Genomic DNA, 6817 nt, shown 5'->3' with positions numbered 1-6817 from the left:
CAGTTCTAAATATCCTGACATAAAATGACAAGGGTTTAAAATCAAGAAATGATACCATAATTAAGCCTGGGGACTGGGGGGGAGGGTTGCTGATACATACAGATACATTATGCTGCTGATCCAGACATTGTATTTTGAGAACCACTGTCCTAAAAGGAGTCAACTTTTTCTGGAAAAGGCCAAATAATAAATGTTTCAGACTTCAAGTATCATGTATGATCTATTGTTGTGACTTTTCTGGGTTTTTTTTTATAATCATGCTTTAAAATGTAAAAACCATTTTGAGCTTATAGACCTTATAAAAAAGGGGACACACTGGATTTGGCCTGTGGGACTTAGTTTGCTCATCCCTGCTGTACACTCATAAAAAAGTAATTAACTTTTGAGGTCACTTCTGATTCACAGTGACCTTTCCTGGGTCTCTGAGGCTGTAAATCCTTATGGGTGAAGACTTTCCATCTTTCTCTTATGGAGCCACAGGTAAATTTCAACCGCCACACTAACCTTATAAAGTAAGCATCTACTCAGCAGAAGTAAAACGAGCAGTCTCCTTCCATAAAGATCTACAGCTTTGGAAAACCAGCAGAGGGGGTCACTGCATGTATCACCTCCAAGGGCAGTAGAGTTTGATCTGCTCTAAGCTAGCTGGAGACACCCTCCCGGTTAGCAGCACAACATGCTACTGACTATGTCACCAGAGCTCCTTGTGTGAGGTCCCTAGTCCTATTTAACCTACTACATTTTCCTGCCTCTACATCTTTGTGGTGTTCCTTAAAGTTCATTCCTCAGTTTCAGAGCTATATATGCAAAGACCATTTCTTAAAATCACAACTCAAATCCTACCTGAGTCTTCTTTCCTTAGAACAAAGCAAGGAGTAAGTAAAAATGAAGATACATGTTGAAATACTTTTAATAAATGGCTAAAATATAAGTAAATGTGATTTAACATATACTTATCTCAGTAACTGAACTTTAGCTCAACAGACTCAACTATCAAAGAGCGAAACACATACTCACCTTGTATTCCTTATAAATTTCTTGAGCTAGTTTACCAGAGAAACAATAATACTGCTAATACAATGTTTTCAAGTGTTATCATTACAGGTCAATTCAACCAAACTCATTGCCATTCAATGGGACCTGACCCTCCAGCTGGTTTACCTGTAAATCAGAGATTGTCCATCTTTCTCTTGCTGAGGTGTAAGTGGATTCAAACTGCTTGCCTTACAATTGGTAGCATAACTCTTTACCCACCAGGCTACCAGAGCTCCCTTCAATACAAGTGCACACTTGCATAGTAAGAAATACAGAAGTTGAAAAACCAACACAAAATGTACCCACCTTTTTCATTCTAAAAGTAAAATCTTTTAGACCTCAACTGATTTAAATTCATCCTCAGTTATTACTCAAGTTTAATAAGTCCCACACACAGTCTGAATCTTTTATTCTTAAGGTCTCTATGACAATTTACTCTACAAAAATTACATTATTAAAAAAAAATTACATTACTGATTTCATTCTGAATTGTGGAAAATATGGTCATATTTTTAAATTTTTCATAATAGAGAAAAGAAAGAAGTAGTTAATTATTTTTTTCTATTTATGTAGATCCACAAGAAGACAAAGATTCTCACCACTGGACCAATTGGCAGCATTAGAATGGATAATGAAGAGATTGAGATTGTTCACAGCTTTAGTTTGCTTGGCTCCATAGTCAACACCCTTGGCACCAGCAGCCAGGAAATTAAAAGACATATTACAATGGGAAAGTCTGCTGTAAAGGACCTCTTCAATGTACAGAAGTGCAATGGTGTCTCTCTAGAGACTAAGGTGCATCTGATACAGGCCATGGTCTTTGCAATCACTTGTTATGCATCAGAGAGTTGGACAATGACTAGGGAGGATAGAAGGAGAATTGATGCCTTTGAGCTGTGGTGCTGGAGAAGAGTATTGAGGGTACCATGGACTGCTAGGAAAACAAATAGATTCATCCTGGAGAAGGTTAAACCAGGCTGCTCCTTGGAGGCAAGGATTCTGAGGCTTCATCTAACATACTTTGGACACGTTGTGAGGAGGAACCAGTCCTTGGAGAGGGACATCATGCTTGGTAGGGTGGAGGGACAGCGCAAGAGGGGAAGGCCCTCTATGAGGTGGACTGATTCAGTGACTGGAGTAATGGGGATGGGTGTGTTAGAGGCAGTGAGACTGGCACAGGACTGAGCAGAGTTTAGGGCTGTTGTACATAGGGTCGCTATGAGTCACAAGTGACTAACAACAACAATAACAAATACATAATCAATACCCGTGGTAGCAGCAGTCAAGAAATCAAAACACAAAACAACTATGAGATATCATCTCACTTAGCAACAATAGCAAAGTTTAACAGAGTACCAAATAATAAATGCTGTCAAGGTTGCAGAAGATTAGAAGCCTTATTCACTGCTGGTGTGAGTGTAAAATGGTACAATTATTATGGAAGGTGATTTGGTACTTTCTCAAAAAGTTGGAAACAGAAATACCACTTGACCCAGCAATGCCACTATAGGGAATATACCCTAAAAAAAAACCCAAAACCGCCATCCAAACAGATATATGCACATCCATGTTCATTGCTGCATTATTTACAAGACCAAAAAGATGGAAGTAACTCAAATGCCTATTCACAAACTAATGGATAGAAAAATGATGGTATAATGGAATACTATACAGCACTGAAAAACAATGACCTTGTAAAACATTACACAACATGGGTAATCCTGCAGGACATCACACTGAGTGAAATATCTCGGTCACAAAAGGGCAAATACTGTATAGCACCACTGTTATAAAGCAGGTCTAACATGGGGGTTTGGGAGAAGAATAAGAGAAGAGTGGATAGATAATGGACTTTGCACTGGAACAGATGAAGGAAAAGAACTGTTTAAAAGGATTATATGGTTAGGCATTATACATACAACCACAGCCCAGAATAAAAAGTACACTGCAAGGGGGAGGAAGGTTGTAGAGATAATTATACAACAATGAATGAATATTTTTTTAAAAGAAGTGTAATGATGGAGGGGGAGATAAAAATGTGCAATAATTTAATGAATGGAAATATAACATTTCTGTAAACTTTCACTAAAATCACAGTTAAAATTAAAAATGTTCTTAAAAAAAGAAATCAAAACACATGTTGCATTGGGAAACAGTTCTGTCAAAGACCTCTCCAAAGTGCTGAAGAGCAATGACATCAATTTAAAGACTAAGTAGTGCCTGATCCAAGCCACAGTATTTTGAATTGCTTCCTGTGCATGTGAAAACTGGACAATGAGTAAGAATAACAAAACACTCATCAATGCAAGTGATGACGGAGAACAGTCCTGAATATCCTCCAGACTGTCAAAAGAAAAAATATATCACAGAGAAAGTGCAAGCAGGGTGCTCCTTAGAGGAAAGGTTGGTGAAATGTCATGTTGTTAGAAGGGGCCAGTTCTTGGCAAATGAATCATGCCTGAAAGGGAGGAAGAGCCTCAACAAGATGAATTTACATAGTGACTGTAACAATGAGCTCAAGTGTATCAGACATGATGATGGTACAGGTTTAGATCATTGTTCATAGGGTCACTATGAGTCATGGTTGTTTGGCACAAAACAACAAGAAATCCATTTTACTTTTGCAATGTCATGGGTTTATTGTTTAAAATGGCTTTTTTAGCCAAGTCAACAGCTTTGATTACCACCACATGCCTGGGTCGGACTTGAAATAGGGTCTATATAAACTAATCATAAATTGAGCAAGTTTAGCAGCAAAATTGGCACTTTCACTATTAGAAAGACAGAGTGTGGCACCTTTTGAGGCAGAAATTTCTGTGCCAGCCAGATCAGAAAGAAGTAGCAGCCTCAGTAGAGAACCAGAGAGCAATGAAACAGAACTGAATGGGAACCAAGGCCCCAAGAAGCCAAAACAACCCCCACCCCCACCCCACCCCCCCACCCCGAAAAAAAGAGAGACAAACAAAAAAGAAGCCAACACCAGGGAACTTTGCCCAAGTTTGCTAGAGGACTAAAAGACCTCATAACTGGCAGGATTAAGGGAACTTTCTAACACTGACCTAAGCCATGAGGTCAAAAGGCCTCTGAGGACATTCGAAGTTGTCCTCACTAAGGAATTATATCCTGTTGCTAATCTGAATTGTAACCTGTTCACTTCCCTAATCAACCCCATAACTACGAATTTGGTTCTTGTAAGATCCATGTAGCCACTAAAATTAATTTACCTTATATAAACTGGTTTTATACTGTGGATGTTGGTGATGGGGACTGTTCCCCTTGTAAAATTAAAAAAGGTTAAGTTCAGTTGTACCCATGCCACTTAAACTCTTTTGTACAACTTTACTGTGTAGAAATAGTTGCTGATTAGAGCAAGAGCCTTCCATTTCCCTTTTACTCCGCCCCTGAATTACTACAGTCTTGAGCACATCACTGAACTTTTCTACATGTTTCCTCATGTGTTTAACAAGAATAGCTTAACTGACAACAACCTCAGGTTGAAAGGATCTATTAAATGCTTGTGAAACATGTTAGGACGATGAAGGGAATTCACTGTATCCATTAAAGAAAAGCAGTACTTTATAGAAAACGTTGTAATTAACCGTAAGGATTATAAATGCAACCATGATTCTTACAAGTCTTCTTGACAGAGCCAAACCTCCATTAAGGCAGCAAGGTGTGTGTGTATAGATATACTTATGAGCCAGGCCAGACAGCTGTCCTCCAAATTTCCTGGCTTAGACAAATGAGTGCATCCAAGGCTGCATATGTTAATTGAAATACATCAACTGGTATCCCATTGAATCCTGGGGCCTTATTTTTGCCAGTGTCTTCTAAGATGGACTGGTTGATTTTTCCATCTCACCCAGATTAAGTGGAGCAGGTTTAGCAATAGAAGAGGAGAATCTTTCTAAGAAGCAGAATTCAGCACACATCTTTCAAAGTCAGAGATCATTGCACCAATTAGACTAGGATCTACACAAGAGCAGCAGTAGCTTTAGAGAGGAATCCGAAACCAACATGAAACAGAGCTGACCCGGGACTGCTGCCCTATGGAGCCAGAGCTAGGGGCTTCCACCTAAGCTTGCTGGAGACTGAGGAGAGATGCCATAACTGCCAGGATCAACGAAACTTTGTGAGGAGCTCTGGTGGAATAGTGGTAAGGATTTGCACTGGTAACCCAAACGTATGTGATTTGAATCCACCAGCTGCTCTGTGAGAGAAAGGTGGGCAGTCTCCTCTCATGTAATTAACAGACTCTGAAAACCTATTGGAGAGTCAGCTATTGGTTGGTTCTGACTCTATGGTACACAATAACAAGAGAACTTGGTGACACTGACCTAAATCATGAGGTCTTACGTCAAAGGGCCTATGGGAACAACTGAATAAAGAATTGTATCCTGTTGCCAACCTGAATGGTAGTTTGTTAACTTCTCTAATAAACTCCATAACCATGAGTATGATTTTGTAAGATCTGTGTGGGCACTTCAGTAGTCAGGAACTCGGTAGTAGCACAACAGTGAGTTAACAGTTGTAGACCCAGTAGCAGAGCAGTAGGGAACTCTGGTAGCCTAGTGGTTAAAGATATATGCTGCAAAGCCAAAGGCAGGCGGTTCAATTCCACCAAATAATCTGTGGGAGAAAGATAGGCTGTTTTCTCTTGTGCAATTTAAAAGCCTCTGAAAACCCACTCTGAGTTGGTTCTGACTCAATGTCACTTGATAACAACAACAGTAGAGCAGTACAATTGGTGTTGGAATTAGTAGAAGTGGGTAGAAGAATGTGGAGGCCATGTCTGATCTTATAGGAATTGGTTTTATGTTGTAGAATGGGAAACATGATCCGATTCAGCACGACAAAGTTTTAAGTACAGTTGCTGATACACCAATTCCAAATCACTAAAATTCAGGAATCACAGTGAAACTTTTCTGTTAACACACCAGAAACGTGACTCCTGAAACCATCCCAGAACACAGTCCTTTTAACAAAAGTTTTATTAAAGGGAAAGACCCTACCGTCTCCTATCAAGAACTCGACAGTGTTTTTAGATAGTTGCTAACCTAACTCCTTCAGTAGTTTCAGCACCTGCTTGACGTTCAACGACTAGACCAGTGAGGCTTCCCTGGAAAAGTGCTGATGCCACCTCCAGCTGCCCCAATCGTGAATGACAGTAACAATGCAAACACTGACAAAAGAGCTGGGAGGCCACCCAAATCCTCTCTTAGCAAGCAGTACTTGCACACTACTCCCAACACACAAAGCTACACATCCCAGGGGAGGCCCTCCTCGTACACAGCGCGCACGCCGAGCCCTTCTCTAACGGGGAGCGTGAAAAAGTACAAGCCTCCACTCCAAGTCTCTGCAGGCAACAGAGAACCTCGTCCGTGTCTCTCTCTGCTAACTGTCAGAAGGAAACGAAGACTTGCTTTCCCGATCGGGGTGTGCGGAGGGAGCACTGCTCTGGTCGAGGGCGCCTCTTGCCTCGCCGGCAGGAAAGGAAAGCATGTCCCTCACTCGGCAAGCGGGCGGAGGGTCGCCCCCCTCCGGTGTGGGAGAGCAACACTCCGGCGCCGGGCAAGCGTCCTTCCCCGCCCGGGGAGCCCCTCGGCGGACAAGTGAGAAGTGCATCCGGCTCGGGGATCACCGACAACACAATCTTTCCTCGAGCCGGGTCCCGAGAGGAAGGAGGCTGCCGAGGCGGCAACTCTCCCTTCTCGCCCAACTCCCGAGCGAGCCGGCGCGGGACGCCGCCCGGGTGGGGGAGGCGGCCAGGCCGCCCTCGGGC

This window comes from Elephantulus edwardii, unplaced genomic scaffold, assembly GCF_000299155.1.
Source record: "Elephantulus edwardii isolate Elephantulus edwardi_28Jun2011 unplaced genomic scaffold, EleEdw1.0 scaffold00019, whole genome shotgun sequence".
In the NCBI taxonomy this organism is placed as follows: Eukaryota; Metazoa; Chordata; class Mammalia; order Macroscelidea; family Macroscelididae; genus Elephantulus; species Elephantulus edwardii.
The sequence above is the reverse complement of the archived record's forward strand: the minus strand, read 5'-3'. Positions refer to the sequence as shown.